The sequence below is a fragment of the Atractosteus spatula genome, chromosome 15 (genome assembly GCF_055471065.1).
Source record: "Atractosteus spatula isolate fAtrSpa1 chromosome 15, fAtrSpa1.hap1, whole genome shotgun sequence".
In the NCBI taxonomy this organism is placed as follows: Eukaryota; Metazoa; Chordata; class Actinopteri; order Semionotiformes; family Lepisosteidae; genus Atractosteus; species Atractosteus spatula.
In genome coordinates, this window is record NC_142720.1 from 9,777,278 (window position 1) to 9,798,126 (window position 20,849).

Sequence of the window (20,849 nt, forward strand, 5' to 3'; positions counted from 1 at the left end):
AGCAGTGTCTAATTCATATCAATGACTTAGATTCTGGCATAGTAAGCCGGTCAAACTAAAATAGAAGGATCAGCAAATTCTGTAGGAGCCGCATAATAAATTTAGTCAACCGATTTGGACAAAACTCTACACTGGGCAAACACTTGGCAGATCAAATTTAATGTAAACAAGCACAGAGTGTTAGATGCAGTAGCACAAAATGTACACTTCAGACATGAAATGGGAAACAGGTAAATTTACCTCTGATGGATTCTTCAGAATCCAGATTAAAACACAAACCAGGGGACACAAGTGGAAAGTAGGGGAACGTCATTGAAAACTGGGAACACTTTTTAGGCACCTTTTAACACAAGGGGTTGTGGGAGACCGGAACAAGCTGCCCAAACAAAAGCTGCCAAAGCTGATACCTTATCTTCTTTCGAGAAACAGCTGGGTGATATTTTCAGATTACTGTGCTAGCCACCACACAAGCTAGATGGGCTTCAAGTCATTTGTTCTGTTCATATTCATGTGCTGTTTGGCATCTGCCAAAGACTTAGAATGACGCTAATGCCAAAAAGAAAAATCCAGGCCTCCCTTTATATATTTTGCAGCTGCTCTGCAATAACAGTGTTCTGTTTTTCATGTTCCGACATGTCCTGTTTTAAATAAGCACCCATGGCAATTTAACAGCAATCTGCCCGTTCCCTTTCATTGTGTTCCAGTCATTCCTTTTTTTTTTGGAGGTGTGCCACAGAACCCCTCATCTTCAAAGACTCGTTGCAGATGGATGATTCACAGTTCTAAGATTCTGCAGCCATCACTCCCCCAGCCTTAGAGCACAACAGCTGTATTCCAGGAATCAGGGTGCACAATGGCTTTGATTCCGAAGCCACACAGCCTCTGCATGTTTGTTCCCTAATTACTTTATGGTAAACCTATAGCGCCACTTTGCACGGATTTTTTTTTTAAAACACGCGAAAAATGTTTCGCCCATGTACAGGCTAACATCCCGAAAACAATGGATTTCAGTTTTTAAGTCTGTGCTGTTTTATTTCTGTGTTGCGTTGCATGTATCTTAGACAACTGTAAATCATCACAGGGGGTCATAAAAGAGCACAATGGAAAACCTCACGTTTTGATTTCACGAGCTGACCCATCCAAAAATGGCCAAATGGATGTCTTTTTTGAAAAAAACACTTTGGATATGTTCATATACAGATGCAGCCATTCAAAATGAGCGGTAAAAACCCGCGGTACAGTAACCTACCCGCAGGGCACCGGAGGGCACCGCGGTAAGTGATTGGCTGGCCAAAATGACCGACAGGGGCACTCGTGGTGCATTGGTTGGTAGTGAAAAGATTTAATCATTTAATGTCTTTACTGTGCACATTTTTATCCGCTTAGTTTTGAATATTTTTATGGAATTTTACCACTAAAGGGAAATTTTAGTAGCTGAGTAGTTTTCCTCTAAAACTCAGAAACACGTAAACCAACTCTGTGTTTGGCGATCTTTATATAAATGCACACATCACGTGGGCAGAGTGACCCATCACAGATTAACAGCTAAAAGCACGTTGCAGCCCATTCTTTAATTTTCCAGCACACACGGATGCAAGGGTCCTTTCTTATGAATTTTGCAACGGTTTTATCTAAATAAGGGAGTATGCAAGCAATGTTCAGATGCAGGTGGAAAAAGCAACATTTCCTGCCTATTTCAATATACGCTTCAAAATGCAGCTCAGAGTCAAAAGGACATCCACTTCTTTATTACAGAACTGATGTTACAACAGTTAGCTATCCACTTCCAGACACGGCTGCTGGCTTTCCACACAGGTCCGAGTAAGTAGCAGTGTCAGGCATGTCATCATGGTCTGTTTTGTTTGGCCAGTCTCGCTCTTTTCCCCATCTTCCTGTTTACCGGCACCTGTTGACAGACCCTCCCGGGAGCTCTGTGAGGTTGGCCCTCTGACAAACAGCAGAAATGATGAAACCCGCCGTCTTCGTTAGTGCCCCACTTGTCCTGGTTTGTGTGATTGAAAGTAGCATTTGTGCTGCTTTCGATTCCAAGATACAGCACCTGATGTTTCCTGGGGTGTGATGTCACTCGGTCCCCCTATAATGGCGCAGGAGAGCCAAACCAGTCTCATTTGTTAGTGCTGTGTTTGTGCCAGTTTATGTAATTTAAAGTATCTTTCCAGTTGCTTTCATCCCCGAGATATAGTGCCTTCTTTTTTCGGGGTGCGACATCATTCAGCCCCCCTACAACAGCACAGGAGATCCTCATGGACCTCTCTCCAAGACCGCTGCTGGAACTTTCCGGGTTGTGAACTTTCAGTTTTTGGTTACCAGCTACAACACATGCTAGCCAGAGTCTAGAATGTCAAGAGGTCACAAAATGTTTTCTAAATATGATTTCCACAGTCACATTAAAAATTCTTGTATTTTTCACAAAGATAAAAGGTTTGCTAAGTGTTTTCATGTACAAAGATTCTGTAACCATTCACCCATGACTGAATTTCTAAGGTCAAGGCTTTCCAGACAATTCCAGTTATTTCCTGCAGAAAGTCAAAGGTAATGTTGCTGTGGTAACTTTCTCTCCTAGCTTACCCATGGTGTCAGCCTCTAGACAATCTACAATCCAAATTACAGAGGAGCAGGAGACTAGCAACAGGATAATTGTGGAAAAAGTAGTTATTTATAAAATCGGTTTATGTGCAGTTTGCTAAAATAAAGACTTGTCAGATGGTGGAGATTCTCAAAGATGAGATGGGTGGAAAGAAGCAACGTGTCAGGAAGTTTTATAAAGTTACAAGGATGCAGTGGAACATTGAATAGACCCTGTGCTAAATATTGATCAGGCCATGTTCTGTTTGGGCTTTGAGTTCCAGATGACATAATTGATTAATTGAACTAATAAATCAGTCACAAAAACACTTCCTATTCTTACTGTCATGCCCAACACAAAAGCATCGAGAATGATCTTCCCATTTAACAACGTTTAGGAAGGAGATTTTCAGAAAACGAACACACATGGCCATTCAGAAATTACTCCTTGAAAACATTGCAGATTAGATTAAATGATACCAGAGCCTACGACTGAACAGGTCTTTGGCTTGAAATGTATTGTAGAGTCCACAGAAGAAAAGGATACATTTTGTTTTTCTTGTTAAATTGCATGTAAAATAAAGTCAAATATGCGTTATATTGTATATAGAAGATCACATGGCTGGTCTGAGCCATTAACCTATGACTTAAGAGTATCACACCACATCCTGCATGGTTTTCCCCTCTAAACAAAGCCCTCTGAAAGCATAACAATGGGACATGAACTTGTGTAATTCCCAAAAAAGCAGCCAATCCTGTGTCGGTCGGTGCTCAAAGCAGGTTCTGTTCTAAGGGTGTGTGTGTGTGTGAGACACAGGAGGTGGCCATAACAGAGAGAACTCAACCATGCTTGCCGGCTTAATGTGCAAGTGAACCTGAAGTGCAATGATGACATTCTCTGAATATCTTCAAGTCCCCTGGTAGGCTGTCCTTCGAAAAATGTTCAGACATAGTGAGTGGCGGGGAGGGGGGAGGTTGGGGTTGTGGGTGAGAGAGAGCTGTCAAGGCTGAGTGAAAAAAGCCCCTGCCTTCCTTATAACTCTGTTGCTGCTCTATTACACAAGATACCACCCACTTCCCTTCTGGAACACTAATAAACTGTCTGCGCGGTGACACTGTAAAAAAAATGCATAGAGATTAAGTGGAAGTAGACTAGCATGAGATCATGCAAGATCTGGCTCATTAGCTGCACTTAATATAGGCTGTCAGAAGGGCCATCTGTTCCATTGCTGTTTGTGCCAGCGATGATGTGATTCTGGCAGCCATGTTTTTTTTTTCTGTTTAGCTCTTTTTTTTTTTTGCAATGTGTGTTTTTTTAATTAGGAAGGTTGGAAGGGATTTCGATTAAAGACAAGACAGTTTTATTGGGCTCGCTTTGGCCTGGTTAAAGAGGAACTCTCTGTAACCAGAGCACAGCTATTATCCTCACTTCACCTCAGCTCCTCTTTTTTATTTCCAGCTGCCTGGTACTCTGACTTTTATCAAGTTTTAGTCCCACTTTCTTTCTCTCCCTCCTTCACAGCTGCAGCCGTTGCTGTGTCTGTTGTTTGCTGAACCTGGGACCTTCTCCCAAAAGACCATCCGCACTATCTCAGGCTCTGTAGGTAAGGGAATTTCCAAAAGGTCATTGCATTTAAAACCTATTTCAGTGTAGAAAAGCTGACACACACAAGAGACGAAGCTTGAAATGAAAATTAAAGATAGCTGGGTTATCAAACACCTTCCTATTGTTATTTAACTGCACAAACAACCACATTTTGAGGTTTCTAGTCCTCGTGGTAACTGAAAGTAACATGAGAGGCTTGAGAGAGGTTAGGCTGAAAAGGCAGATCTAACACTTTACCCCTCGGAGGTAAAATAAAGAAAAATATTTGTCAGCCCAGCTTTAGCTCAAAGCCCCAGTGGGAAAGGGTTCAAGCAGTAAACTTCACAGTCTGCCAACTTCACCAGATTTTGTTTAGAGGAGCACTGTGGATCAGTGTGTACGTGCCATTGCAACTTCCCTGCAACAGTGTGACCTCATTTGAGTTAGGGCAGACAGTCAAACTCCAGACCTCAGCTGGAAGGGTTGGGGGCTGAGTTGCATGCTGTACGCTCTTAAAGGTAATCATGATGAGCTCTGTACGTCTCAGTTCCACACAGAGGAATTCATCTAGAAAAGCTGGGATAACTGTACTTGATCAAATACAATAGGAAACAAAATCAAGCAAACAAAGAAAACAAAACACTCTTGTCTGAGTGTTGCTCTTACTTTTTTTTCGGCCATAGTTTTCTCTGTGAGTCTTTACTCATGTTAATAGCTCACTAGTAGGAAGGAAAACATTTTACAGGTTTTAAAATTCTTTTTGTTCTTCAGCATTTTAAAATGTATTCCTCGGGGTCATTTTTCAGTTCTGAAAAGGACTACTGGATTTAAGGACTACAACTATACCTTCTTTTTTAGTAAAATCACTGCTTTTCGTGTTTGCATATGCAGTACTTTACTTAGAATGCCTGAAGGAAATATTTTGAATAACATTAATTTGTCAGGGAAGAGCTATTCTTTTATTCTTGTATAACAATTACACTCCTGAGACCTGTTGCACTCTACTAAACAAGATACAGCAAATGTAAAATAGTGACAACTTACTCTCACTTTCAGGAGAGCTCCTCTTATCTTGTATTATTCCACAGTCATATTTGTTTTGATAACGCAAATGGCAAAATCTGAATTACTGTCCATCTTTGGAACATGCTAACTTTCATTTTCATATCTTGTAAAAAGGCATTGTAGAAGGAGAAATGTTGGAATGAGATGACTTTTAGAATGAGGGTGAACAGCTTCTCCAAAGAGAGACTTACAGGGAATAACCTCATTTCAGATTTTGGAATATTTAATAATTTAGCTCCAATCCTTTGGTCTTATTAGATAAAAGTCTGAAGAAAAGGTGATACATGGGATGTGACACTAACAGCACAATTGATCAGCCAGCAGAAGACAAATAGGGGAATTTCTCTGTTTTCATGTGCTTGGTGGCAAAACCCATTACTTGTTATGAAGTATTGTTCTAGGGCACTGCTGTGCCAGTGAGTCACAAAGACGATGGCATCACTCTCAGCCTGGCCTTTTGAGGAATGCAGAGTGACTGCCAGAACTTTAAAACTACACGAGACTTTGCATGCAGCTTCATAGAAACCTCTTCTCCCTTGTTTCTTACTGAAAAATAACACTAACACACAGAGCTTAAACCTGGCTTTTGGGAGCTCGATAATGCGATGTTCACGGAATGAACTGAAAGCACGGTAAACAATTTGTAGAAAGCTTCAACTGGAAATAAAAGCTTTTCTGCTGTAGAAGGGTGTGTTCATTTTAAAAGAACCACAGAGAGATGACTGCATCTGAGATTATTTAGTTTCTGCAAAAAGAACATCATAGGTCTTTAGGGGAGTTTCTCATGACTGCATTCTTGTGAAGTGCCCAGCTGTGAGGGAAAATAAAAAAAAGGTCTTTCTGTATCTACTTGTATTATTTTTTCTGATAATAAAAATAAACAGACTTTTCAAAACAAAATGCACACAAACCCTGAATTTAATTGTGTGGCACACGGGGAAAGATTTAATAAATTCCAGATTGATCAATTATGAATGGAAAGATGAGACTTAAATGTGCTGTTGGTTTGCAGGCTTGCTAAGTGAACAGTGAAAAAATAAGCCTAGGCTCTGTGATCTGTGATCTGTGATGAGACGTTCTCATGCCAACGAAGACTTGAGGGAATTTTCAGATTCAGGTGCTGCTTCGCTTACGAATGCAACTGAGCAAATTGACAAAGTTTTGTGTTGTGTTTAAAGAAACACACGTGTTGCAACAGAAATCATTAAATTTCTGTCATTCTCTCCCCAAGCAAAGAGTTTTCTCAGTGACGGAAAATATACAGGCAAATTGCATGAAAATAGAATGCGATCCTGTAAAAAATCTTACATCTACAAAGCTGTAGGGGACCTTCAGCAGATTATATTTTGCACTATTCAAGAAAACAGAAACTAATTTTTATCATATGAATAAGAAACACTTAATTTACTGGTAAAAATTATTTTTGTGACAAAGCTGTACATTGTACTTATAGTTCAGCTGGAAATGTTTAATTTGTATCCTAAGTAAGGAATGAGGGAATAATTCCAAAGGATATTGATCTTATTTACATTACTACATGCTTATTTTATAGTTATTTCATCATCATGTTTAAAACTATTTTATTTTTAACCACTCTGAGAGGTTTTTATTCTTATTGTGAATACAAACAACTCGGTCAGTCGATTTGAAAATTATTCTAAAACTGTTTGAAATTTTGTTGCCGGGTAATATTACTAGTATCAGCTCCTAAATTTAGAACTTTCTAGATTTTAAATTATTTTTGCCATTCATTTCCCTTTTTTTGCAGGAGTTTAACAATTTACCCAAAGCTGTAACTCCGGTATATTCTCAGATACTAAAAACAGTTGCTGTCTATTACTGTTGCAGAGATGGTGAATGTCCATGAAAGTTTTCAATACAGTACACAAGCAATATACTACACTGTGTTTAGAGCTTTGGGAAATTTTAATTTTAATGTAGAAAATTAACACATAGTTGTAGAATAAGCAAGCACAATGCAAGTGTAAATTATGCAATTATGTTCTTTAGCCTGTACATCAATGGATCTGTTTTTCCTCTCTACATATTACATACAAAATATTAAAAGTTTATGTTGTTGAAATTGTGCGTACTTTGTTGACTTTATAAACATTAAAAGGTAAGACAATGTCTGAATGACAAAACAAAATCCCCAGAGAAAGAATTCCACATAAGAAATAAACACGCTTCATAGTAACACGTTTCTTAAAATATCATCTTAAAATATTTTCACATTGCAAAGGCGATTCTGAGGCAGAATTAATGAAGAATTATTCAGCAAATGTATACAACACTACCAGGGAAGGGACAAGACAAACATAAAATAAATGCTCAGTAAAAAAATTATACAAAGAAAGACATAAAACCATATTGGAGGAGTCTTCGCACAACGGGTGTTATTTTTTTGTTCTTTTTTGAACCCTTTCTTCCTCATAATCCGACCAAGTGGATGTTAACTGGTACTGTGCTTTTCTGGGGAATAAAAACACCCAACGTTGTCGTTTTTCAAGAAACGACACTCAAAACTAGGTCGTTTCGGGTCCCTCTCTCCCTCTCCAGTCTGATGAAGTCTCAGCCCTAGGGAATGAGTTCTGAAATGAGTCCTTGTCATGAAAAAAAAAGAAGAAGAAGAAGAAGATGACGACGAAGAAAAGGAAAGAAAGTTACCAGAGGCAAAACGGTAAGCTTTATACAGGTACACCTCTACAGCTTTAAATGAGAGCTCATCTTCTGTGACTCTGCAAGCAAACGTAGAAAGTTCCCACCCTTCTGCCAAAGGCGAGTAAACAGTTGTGGTGGCTGTTAGTCATTTATGGAAAGCAGGGAAGGAGTGGAGTGTGAAAATAACATCCATATTCTGCAGATGGTATCATTACAGTGACGCCCCTTGCCCATAGGGCAAACAGGCTGATGCAATCAGGTTGTAGAGGCCAGACAGGTGTTTTGAAGCTATGACTCAGCTGCCTTTCCCTCAGTATAAAGTACACATCTTACAGTGCCTCAGGCTGCTCTCAGATTAACAAGAAAACAGGCTGAGCAATAGTACATGGGAGCTGGAACCTGCCTGCCAACATGGAGGGCTAGCCTTCAATTACTGAGTTAAAGATGAAGGGCATCTCGTTACACAAAAGACTTCGGCAATTTGGCTGCTTCTTGTACCAGTGTTGTTTTTCTCCTCCATTAAAAATCCTTTCCTCCATTTTTTTTTTTTGGGGGGGGGGGGTGGCAAGTATTGCAGTTAATATGACTATGTAATGGGGAATTTTTTAAAAAAATGCAGTCTGAAGGCCAATTATTTAAATATTTTCCCGTTTTACAGTGAAAATCTCCTTCTTTGTGCCAAATGTCTTGGAATTATTACCTTCAGTAATTTTCATCTCTCCTGTTAGTTGTAATTATTCTCAGTGGTACCCTGATAATTAAAGGCCAGTATTACCATAATGCCATCAGTGATTATAGTAACAAGAAAAATAAAATCTTTAAACCTAATTATTTGTTACACAATGGATCTAGTAACACGCATGCAAGCTTGAACTCATTTAAACTTTCTTGTACAGTGAATAATAGTTTGCTCACTTTCAGAAACTCTTTTTCCCCAGTGCATATCTAAATATATCAGGAAACAACTGCTTAGTGTGTCTGTCTGCTATGTTAACTACAGACTCTTATGTCATTAACAAAAAAGACCACCAATAATGTGTTTATGTTGAAGTAAACCACTGCAGAGGGTGTTATTAAAGATTACAATCTGAAATTGCAGCTAATCACAGTTTAGTCATAGTTTATTGGGACTTGCTCAGGCAATCCTCCAGAAACAAGAAGTGGAAGAAAGGACTTCCCTCTTGAAACACATGCCATTTTCTGTTTGTATTCCCCCTTAAATCTGATATTAACCTGCCTTGATATTTTAATCATGGATTGGTTCCAGGTTTATCAAGATGATGCATTGAATCTATGGAATCTGTTTTGCCCAGAAAAGTCCTAAATTACCAGCTACACTGATAAAGTTCTCTGCATTTTGGCTAATCCATAAAATGTTCATGTGCTTCTTTTTATCAGCTACCCAAAAAAGGAGGATCATTTTCAATAGTCTTTTTTAAGGATGGTTTAATACCATCACAATAATAAAAATTCCCCTACTTTTGCTATCAGTCATTGTACTAAATCATGGGTCAATCCTATGTGCCTGCCTACACTTCCATTGTGTTTTGGAAATATGTTCAAAAGGGGCTTTCTGGAATATTTTTCATATGCATTGTAGAATTTTAGAGGTCTGTACCTGAGATAGTTACTTCCATATTTCTAGAGATAATTGAAAGAACAAATGTTTTGCTTTTTTTCTTATCCAATACAGAGAAAAGATTCAGTTTTATAACCTTGTACTTTTAATGGCAGGTGTAATGGTTAGCATTGCTTCAGTGCAGCGCTGGGTCTGGGTGCAGGACCTGGGGTACTATCTGCATGGAGTATTCTCTCCCAATGTTTGTGTGTTTCTTGTGGGTGCTCCAGTTTCCTCTCATAGTCCAAAGAAATGCTGGTAGGTTAATTGGCTTCTGGGAAAGTTGGCCCTGACGTGAGTGTGTCTGTGTCTGGGTCTGTGTGTGCCCTGCGACGGACTGGTGTCCCATCCAGGCTGTACCCTGCCTTGTGCCTGCTGCTTGCTGGGATAGGCTTCAGCTCCTCCATGACCCTGAATTGGATGAAGCGGTTAGAAAATGGATGGGTGGATGGATTTTAATGGCATTTACCACAAAGGTTCAAAAGTTGAAGGAGGGAAACGGCTTATGTGCTGTTTTTATCCGAGTTGTATACATAATTGCCTGTGGGATTGCCTGTGTTTACTCTGTATGGTGTGCTGTCTTCTTTTCCTCTTTGTGTTTGCGTCTCTCTCCTTATAAAGTAGTGGGAGGCAATTATCACTCTTCGAATGACATGCTGTTTGCCTGGACAACTGTCACACAATTAGCACACAGTTATGCAACTCCTAAGCAGTGTGGACGTGTTGGGCCAGTTGGGAACCATACCTGGATGAGAGGAAGGACAAAAGAGAAAGGAAGGAGGGACAGCTGTCCGTGACAATTGAGAATGTGCATGCAATCATGGTCCACTAGTTGCCAACCGTTGTTTGTTCGCCTACCTCCCCATGATCAACTGGACACTTCTGCTCCTCATTTAAGTCCTGGTGTCCCAGCTCATGTGATGAACACCCTTGGGGTGGATTAACTGGCCAGCAAGAGAATATAAGAACCCCAGACAGCGAAGGCTCAGGCTGGGGCTCTTTCTTCATTCCTTGCCCTGTTTCCCTGTTGCAGAAGACAGGGAAGAGGAAGTGTAATGGAACACATGGTTTGAGACTGTCAGGATGTGAAAAGGCTCCATGTGTGGGGAGGATGGTTCTAGCACTTTGCTAGGGGGTGTAGTTGGCTAAACTTTCTGTAAATAGTCTCCATTGTGACTTCTCTCTGACTTCATGGCCAGACTCTCCTCAGACATCTAAGTTCTGCTCGCAAAGCAAACTAATTCAGTCCTGCCTCTAACCCATCTTGAAACAGAGTTTGGACAAACTACTGCAAAATACAAACATTGCTGGCATTCCTTCACCTTACAGGAAACTTTTGCCCTTGTTGAGTGAGTTTGTGTTTTCAGCAATTAATTGATAGGCTTCAAATAGTCAGAAGCAGAAGCAGTAATGTTAATACCATCAAGTTTCAAATTTGTTTTCTCATTAAAAAAATCCATATACATTTGAAGTTAAATTGCATTTTGTTTCTAGGCTCATAAATGTCATGAACACGTTGACTTGTCTTAATCCTTCCATACTTGGACTATATGGAAGCCTGTGTCCAATTTCCCGTCTTTGTAGAACGGGAAATAGATAGCATGCAGTTAGGAATGTTTGTCTACTTCCACGATTGTTATTTTTTACCCATTCCATTTGGATAGCCAATTGCATGTTTTGCACATCTCTACAAACAGCTCTGAGCCCTGTGACTGCCCACAGGGGAGAATGAGAAAGTGTAGGTACTGTAAGTCTATGCCAGCTCGCCCACCTTAGAGCCACTTTTTTATTAACATGTCACAGGTACCACAGCTCCACATCCCATCACAGCCTTCACAGCCAGCCAGTGACATGACCCGGGCTCAACCCCCACACAGGTGATGGGATATACAGGTTAAACCACTTAGGAGGCCCAAAGAGAAAGTTTCAACCCTGTTGCATACAACTCATACTGTATATACAGGGAAATTCCTGCAGTGTAATGGATTCTACTATAACACATCTGCATTGATGCAAAAACATGTTTTTTTACTTTAGTTGAAAAGGCCCCCATGTTAAAAGCATATTAACATTTTTAATAAGCACATCAACGTCAACTGTGATGACAATATTTCCACCTGATTTGCTAACTGCAGATTATTCATATAAAGCATTCACGTACGTTTGTAATTCAGCACATGTTATTCTGCTGTGTTGTGCGATACCTCAGTTCCATCTTGTTTCCGTGTTATGAGGTACACCGCTCTCATGTCCTGCAAGTGACACATAGGGGGTGATGATTTCTTGTTCTGGAATGAAACGCAGTCCTAAGTGAAAGCTGCTCGTCAGGCTCATTTCAACTTTCCACTGTCAAGCCTTCAGGAAACGACTGATGGGGGGAGAGCTCCCATTCACTTCAGGTTTCAGTTACAACACAAGTGGTTTCCATTTCCTTGTCTGGACTCTTGTGAATCCAATAACCACCTCTCCCAGCTTTAAATCTGGAAAAAAAGTTTGAGATTACACCTCTATGGAGCTGAATCCACTGATACAAACAGGCGCACGGCAGTATTTTGATAATAAGAAGGGGTGCTCTTTCAAAAGCTTGAGAGGGAGACATTGTAAAATCAAAGTAGACATGAGAGACCCACAAGCTGGATCTTGGTATCACTCTCTAATGCCAAGATTATATTACATTTGTGATACATGTGCCTAAGGAATATTTACTTTGGTGCACTCTGGTATTCTTACGGCCCAGTACAGTAAAGCATAGTGAAACCATACGAAATCACAGAAAATAACAAACATCCTTTGAACAAATGTACACTGTTGTAAAAATATGGCTGTTATATTCCTTCTCTGCAGCTTGCAAATCGAGAAGACACCAAGGGAGAATAAACTGAACCTGAGGGATAATTTTCTGTGTAATTAAAAATTCTGTTTAATCTTTTTTTGTTGTTTGTTTCAGAACCAAAAAAATTCACTGTATTTTTTGTTTTGTTTTGGCGAACAACAGTCAGCCATTAGAGAAACAGCAATCAAAAGGGAGTGTTTTATTACAAGCGACCATGGTTTCAATAAGCCGGGGTAGAAGGATAAGGAAATCGTAGTATTCCCCCCCCTGCCGCCCCCCAGCAGTTTCCATTTTTAGGACACGGACAAAGGACAGATGGCCTACGGGGACCTCGACCGTCATGAATCTGACTGCGTGTCGAGGCTGGTGTGTAGCGCGTCGTTCCAGCCTGAGGCACCTTTGTCTCATTTTAGGTGGATGGCTGGAGACAGTGAATGCTTTTTTTTTTAAAAAATGCTACGACTTGGGGAAAAAAAGTAGAAAAGCAAAGCCGGAGAAGCCCCAGGGCACACTGACTGGTGATGAAAGCGATAAGCAAGCTGAATCAGTCACATGCAAATTGTACTGTACAGCCAGTCTGCATTTCCCAGAATTGTTGTTTTGTGCTACGGTTGGGCATGCCCACCCACCAGAGCAACCTTTCAGGGTCACATGGCTGTTCTCTCTCTCTTTTTTTTTTCGTGAAAGCACCGCCTCCTTGTTCAGAGCAATGTGAGGTCACCCGGTTGTTTGTTCAGATGGCTCTGAAGAGGAAATGAGAAGCATGAGCTCATGTTAACCCTTCACAAGTGGTAAAAAACTGAACCGCAGCCGCAGTATTTTCCGAGCTGCGCAATTTTTTTTACGAAGTTTTCTCCTGCTTCTCATAAAAAGTCTTGCCCCTCCGTGAACCTCATCCTAAACTGCTCAGTGTCATTGTTCTCAGGAAAGGACTGCTTGTTTTTTTTAATCTTTATAAGCTTGAACATCAATGCATGAAGCATTATATTAAACACTATATTAAAAAAAATACAGTTGCTGTTGATGGAAATAAAAAAGAAAAGAAAAGCATGCTGACATGATTAATGAGCAAAAGAGCTTTTGTTGTATATTTTATGCCTAAAAGTTTAACCATGCAGTGGGTGCTGATTACCTATTTAGAATTATAATATAGAATTCCTATAAATTAAAACTTTGGTTACTTTGTGGAAAGGTTACTGAAATTGAAAAGATAGTCAGATACATATCTAGACTTATGCACATATGCACATATACATCTATATAGCTTCATGTAAAGATATAACATATGTATACAGAAATAATAGCTTATATAGCAAATAGAAATAAAAGGTAAAATTTATGTATTAAAAATCTAAATATGGATACTGGTAAAACTTAAAAACAGCTATAAACATTTCTGCTGGGAAACTCAAGAACAGTTTGTCATTTCTTGTACCAATCATTCTGTCGGAGCTATAGGCCTTTGCTAACACATTTAGCACCGAGTCCTTGTAACTGTACGAGCTCCTGAGTCACATTGCATCTCATTGTGCACTGCAATCTCCCTCATCAGCATTTTCCTCAGAGCTTCCTGTGTCAATGAGGTGTAGCCCAGTTCTCTGTTGCTCATGAGGCTAAATGACAAGCTTAGTCAGCAGTTTACAGTCACATAAACTCGGCAGTGATAATGTATTCACAATACCCTGAATGTGGCATTGAGACAAAGAGACACACATAAGAAAAAAATGTGAATTCACATTAAAATGGCATTCAACCACTGTAAAATATGAAGAAAGGACAGGCGATAAAAATGCAATAAGGTTAGCAAATTACTTCCTTTTCTTAATTGATTGTTTTTTGTTCTTTTTTATTGCATGTATACACAAAAATGATTAATTATAATTTAAGCCCCACAAAAATTAATAATGCAATGAATTATTCTAATTTAAAGACTGGCTCTATTTGTGTCTTGCTGAGCTTGCAGTAAACATGAATACATATTTAATAGTCAAGTGCCTGCTTCAGATTGGCAAATGGTAGAGATTTGCTTTATTTGCGCATATACTGTACAGTAAGAGCACAACGATAAGATCTAACAATAAAAAAATCATAGTTTTCAATGAAAAAACATATAAATTAGGTAAATTAGACCTACCGAATGTGAATATTTTATCTCTTTCTTCGACTGAAATCAACAAAGCTTTGGCAGTGACACCACCTGTGTTACAGGAGAACTTTCTACTGTATATTCTCACTCCTTCTGTGAGGACAGGTTAGTCATGGATACAAAGGGGGTATTACAAGCACTGTTTTGACTGCTGCCTTTCTGTTCATGTAAAGCAGACATTTGTTTGAATAACCATTTTGCTGTGTCACAGACACATCAAGAGAATGCACAGTATGCAGTTTTGTGTGACCCCCCTTTGTCTCTCTGTTTTCAATTTGAAAAGGCACATTCACACTCTACTTTGGGGAAGTGTTTTATATAACTATGGTTTAACACTGAAACAGTTCTAAAAAGACTGAAACTTTGGTTGAAATAACATGTTTTTTCTCCTTGCAAGAAGCTGTATTGCTGCAAGGGAAAATAAAGGACGAGCTACACTATTGAGATAAAATTGCTCTTGGCTTCCTGTCCAGTGCCTTTTTCAGTTTTTAGAAAAAGGAAGATTGTCAATACTTTTGTAAATGGCTTCAGTTTTGGCAGATACATGATTAAATGACACTGTGAGCATCTATTTGTTCTTGGGCATGTCTGGCTGTTTATTTACAGACTCTCTTCAATAAATCATCATGACATTCTGTGCCCTTGGAAATGTCAATAGCTTATTACATAATGTAACCTGGAGTTAAAACCACCCTGTGATGAAATTGCTGGAGTAATCAGACGTGATGACCTGAAGATGTTGGGAAAGTCTCAGTTCAAGATCCTCAGCTGGAAAGCTACAATCATAAACCAATATTTATCTATTATTAGGAAACACTGGGAAGATCTGAGAGGACAAGATTGCTCTACCCTTCAAATGGGATTTGAGTCCATAGCAGGGTAACTGGGAAGGGACAATTTACATCAGAGGTCTTCTTCCTGGTCCAAAAGTGTCAGTATGGTTTTCAGTCAGACTGGCCCCTCAATAACCAAAATCATTTCATTATATTGGCTTAATTGGACCAGATCAACTTCTCCAGGCTCTTCAGATGCTTGTGCTATAAGCAGACTTGACAAATCATCTGAAACACCAGCCCTAGCACCATACAGCAGACCCCACATTTAAAACGTCCAATCAAATGCCACAAGTCCACTCACAAACTAATGTTATGTTATCCAGAAGGGTTACGTGAGCCTAATGAAATGAGGATAAAAGGTTGTGACTTAGCTATGGCTTGGTATCACTTCCAGAATTCCCAAAACCTAACCAGATAATAGGTCCCCTTTACAGACAATGATCTGCATTGTTCCTCTGATTCGGGGACCAATAACTCAGTTCTAGCAGTCAAAATCAACAAGCAATCATCTCATTGCAAGCACGACCAATGTTATCTCAACAAAAATTGCTTTTGTCTTAGACAAAATCCCAGATTTAATGTGGGCCGTCCCGTGCCAATTGTAAAAGCATCAGATCTGATAGAATTGCCCAGAAGAAGTTTTGGACTGAAAATCATTACTGTTCATTGTTGTGGAAAACTTCTCAAAATCCTCAAGCTAACATTCATAGGAAGAGATTTCATCCAGTCTGCTTTTTCTCATGTAACATAGCTAGTAGAGCAGTGTTTATTGCTAAAGCTTATTGCATTGCTGCAATATCTATTTTTAATAGAAAAATAGATTTCTAAAAAAATAAAAAGACAATGATTGAAAAATGTGCTTTTATCTAACATGAAGTTGGCGTGCTTGGAATTCAGATTGTTTTATATAAATTGCTTTGCTGTATTAACTTTTAACTTTTGGCCCCAAACCAATGCTATATTCTGGCCAGTGTATTTTCTGGAACCTGAAAAAAATACAAGGAAAGATAAGTCTGTAAAACACAAAACAGCTGTGTCTGACTTTAAAAATACTTTTAACATAAGTATGCTTACAGTGGCCTCAGTCCAAAGGTATTATGTTTGGAAACATTTAAAGGAACATTATCAACTTTAGCCTTTCTCAGACAACAAGAAATGGCAGAAAATTTCTGTTGATGTTTACACTTAAATGAATAAAAGTGTTTCTTACAAGTGTTGTTTCATAGCTTTAAACAGTACCTTTATTGTTTCTTAAATTATAAGAGTATCCTTCTATATAATTATTTTTTACAGACACCCTGAATTTCATTGCATGGTTTATATGATTTCTTTTAAAGTTTCTTTCTCAAGAATTGCTGCCAAATCGACTTTCCTCAGCAAGAACCTTATTTAGGTCTGCAATATAGTATATTAACAGGTGTTGCAATAAAAATGATGCAATATATCCCAAAAGGAACGTGTGGGAACTCAGCTGTAACAGTAAGCCTCCTGTTTCTTGTGTTACTAAGGAGCTTTTACATTAAGAAGACATGTGAAGGCTGCTCAACTCACTGATCTCACACTGCCCCTCTCCACCATCACCACTGCTGACCAAGGCCAGCCCCTCTTGCCTAAACAACATATTCTTGGAATCTTGGGAAGCAGAACAGTTTTCTCTGGCAGACAACTGAGCAGATAAGTCCTTATGTGTATTTATTAATTTGATCAAATAAACAGGATGAACTTGAAAGTAAACACTGGGTGGGTGGGAGCAAAGATCAGTAATGTCCCACGTTACAGGCTAGGACACAACATGGCAGTCGACTCGACTCTGGTTTTTAATACACTTGCTTTATGCACTTCAGTCAGGCTAAAACACATCAACGACATTACCTAGCACTATCTGTAGAATCTTTTTTTTGCAAACTATACATCTTCTGAAAATCGCAGTTCAAAATTGGTCTGTGTTCGTATATTTTTTATTTATGCCTTGTCTGGCTTTAACCCTGCGCTAGGTGAGAGGGGATTGGACAGCAGACCGATCTACATGTATCTTTCGGTTGCCACAAGTTATCGTTAGCTCCATTCCTGATTGCTCTTGCCTTTATAGAAAGACATACTGCTGTGACAAATTGAAGAAACGGCAAAGAAAATGTGGAGGAGGACAGGCATTTTGTGCATAAGGAGAAGTAACTTCAGCAAAAAGATCATGATTTCCCATGATCACACTTTTGCCCAGACTTTCCATTGCTTTTCTGGTTTCATCCTGTTGAAGAAGAAAGTCACAGCTATAGCTGAGAAGGGAAAAAATCAGGAAGGAAACTCATTCATAGAGTTTATGGGAAGAATTTGCTATTGCTTAAGTCATTCTTTTTTACTGCTGATTTGTCAACACATTGGCAGTATGCATTTCAAAGAGCATTGCACAAGAAATTTAAGTAAAATTGTCCCATTTGTTCTCTTTGCATCATTTGAAGTCCTGATCTACGAGCCTGTGATAATTGGATGGTATTTGATGTGGCATCCAGGTGGATTCTACACACTGGTGGTGGTGGAGGGGAGTCCCCATTACCTGTAAAGCGCTTTGAGTGGTGTGTCCAGAAAAGCGCTATATAAGTGTAAGCAATTATTATTATTATAATTGGCATTTCTGTTTTTAGCATGTGGTCACACCACAAGAAAATGACACCCATTGCCACACAGAGATAAGGTTAAATGGCTAGTGCACATTAAAAAAAAAGTATGCAGTGAATTAAACCAAGAACTTTAAAGAACAATGAGTTGTTTTTAAGATATAATAAATGTTTGTAATTTTACAGCCCTTGTACAGCAAAATGTCATACATTGTCATTCAAATCCTTCAGGTTCCTATAGGCAGACTATTGCGACTAATACACTATGTATGACTTGTTGCTACAGAAAAAAATTAAGAAAATACCTTACATTAGGTACAGTAAGTATACATGTAAAAAAATTGACAACAATGATCTCTCAGTCGCTGTGTAGTACTTCATGAGTGAGTATATTCTTTTCCAGGTCCTGAATTTCTATTATCAACGAACATTAAATATAACTCCTTTAAATAATCCACTCTTGGCTACTGGTACCACTTGTACCACCTCTAATGCTTTTCAACTCTTTCATTTTATACTATCACTGCTTATTCAAAAACAACATTGCATCTGTGAAATTATTTTTTTCTATAAGATACAGTAGCTATTATCTAAGCACATCTACATTTTATATATAAGGATTTGTCCCAGATCTGCCCAAATGTCTTTCCTGTATGTATGGCTCTAAAAATAAATAACTCACTACTGTCCCAGGCAGAGAGAGCTGTGACGAACTTGGTTGAGAAAGCCAGAGGCCAACAGATCACAGCTGGGATAGCCTGTTAATCCATCTCGTTCACACAGGAAATGTCAAGAAACAATGTCCTTCCTCAAGACACTTCTCATTTTTTAAAGGGATCCCCTAAAAAATCCAGAATAATTCATTGATTCCTTACACTTATATAGTGCTTTTCTGGACACTCCACTCAAAGCGCTTTACATGAAATGGGGATCCCCTCCATCACCACCAGTATGCAGCCCCACCTGGATGATGCAACGACAGCCATAGTGCGCCAGTACGCTCACCACACACCAGCTATTAGTGGGGAGGAGAACAGAGTGATGAAGCCAGTTCATAGATGGGGATTATTAGGAGGCCATGTTTGGTAAAGGCCAGGGGGAAATTTGGCCAGGACACCGGGGTAACACACCTACTCTTTTAAAGAAACACCCTGGAATTTTTAATGACAACAGAGAGTCAGGATCTCAGTTTTACATCTCATCCAAAGGACGATGCCTTTTTACAGGACCCTTTAGGACCCTTTTTACATGTGGGTCCTAATGCTATACTGGGGCATTAGGACCCACATAGGCTGCAGGGTGAGCACCCCCAACTGGTCCCACTAACCCCTATTCCAGCAGCAATCTTAGTGTTTCCCAGAAGTGTCCCATTCTGATACTGACCAGGCTCACACCTGCTGAGCTTCAGTGGATTGCCAGTTGTAAGTTGCAGGCTGATATGGCTGTTGACCATATATAAACAGAATATATATAAAAAGAATAGATAAACACAGACCTGAATTGTGTGATTTACTGATGTAGCCACTCTGTACTTAATCCAAAGTGTGAACAAGATTTTTCTTATGTTGACTTAAGGGAGTGTATATATATAAGGGAGTGTCATCCAGAATTCTCATGCTTTAAAACACAAACAAAAAATATATAACACAATACAATAAATAAAAGTTAATGGATGACTCATGGGACACAAAAAGGTGCCTATATACAGTATGCTTTAGCTGATCTTGCTATACTCAGTGCAAATCAATTTGTGATCAAGGAGTACAAATACAGAAGAGAAGGCAAAGACTGATGCCTTAAAAGTTTGAAAAATAAAATGCATCTATGTATTTCAATTTACTTTGACACAGAAATCTGTTACTTTTCTAAAACATCTCTGCAGTATCTGTAGGCACGAGCTATTGCAGGGACATCAGTAAAAAGTTATTTTATAGTGACAGGAGTCCTGAGCTTTATAATGGAAAGCAGTTATTACTGTAGGTAAGTGTGACTTTGAAATGTTCCATCAGCTCTATCAGGAAACTGTTATGAGTGACTCAGCCTTTAAGACTGTTCATTCCTTTAAAGGTCAGATTATATTTACGTGGCTCTCATCTCTGAAAGCATTCTTGTAGGCAGCGGTGAAAGGGTGTACACATTTTATGGAGCGTTCTGTACGATGGAATGCATGAAACCTTTGAAGATCTTATTTGTTGAAAAACTGGAAAGAATTACACCTAGTGAATTTGCATCAATCTTTCTCTCCTTTGGTCATAGGAACTCCAGAAACTTTGCTGTGGTTTATAGGTAGATCAGGTGGTTGTTTTCACTCTAACGTCATTGTGACATCAGTGATTTTGATGCGATGTTGTCAAAGTCTCAAACATAATTTTTACTCTCCATTCACTTGTAATGAGTTCATGCATCACTTGTATTGATACATCTGAAACACCAGCATGAACAATAGAAAAAATAATGCACCATGATATAAAATAACAAACCCATTGCACTAGTGTATTCCAAGCCATGAATTGTTATGTATTAACAATATTACCACCTGTAGTTCTTGCAAATGCCATTGTGATTCGCTGTACCATTTAAAGGAAATACTTACAAGCCCTGAAAGCATTCTATTTTTTATATTATGCTATAAAATATATTTTGAAATTTCAATCACCACTTTTAGTTTACTAGTTTTAGATGTTTTGTAGCTCTTAAAAAGGTTTAGCTGCATAGCCTACATCTGTAAAGTCCAGGTCTGAAATTGCTCCAGGATGTCTCAGCTTGCAGCTGACAGACCTATTCATGTAAAGCAATTATCCAAGCAATAATCAGCTCCTGTAAAAAAAGAAGGACATTGGAAGACAAGAACCCATCTGCACAGAAAGCCTTATTATTTGAAACCCTTTCCCAGATTCAGATCATTTC

The 20,849-nt window shown here is 39.0% G+C and overlaps 1 long non-coding RNA gene across 1 annotated transcript in view; it reads right to left on the bottom strand.

The window, feature by feature from the left end:
- Positions 1 to 7,156: 7,156 nt before the first annotated feature.
- The window catches only part of LOC148819987 (uncharacterized), a 31,018-nt gene continuing 17,325 nt past the window's right edge, over positions 7,157 to 20,849 (bottom strand). Inside the window, exons 2-4 of the long non-coding RNA XR_016094211.1 lie at positions 11,677 to 11,803; positions 10,374 to 10,539; positions 7,157 to 7,839 (exon numbers count right to left, since the gene is read on the bottom strand). This is a non-coding gene — a long non-coding RNA (uncharacterized LOC148819987). The remainder of the gene's footprint in view (positions 7,840 to 10,373; positions 10,540 to 11,676; positions 11,804 to 20,849) is intronic.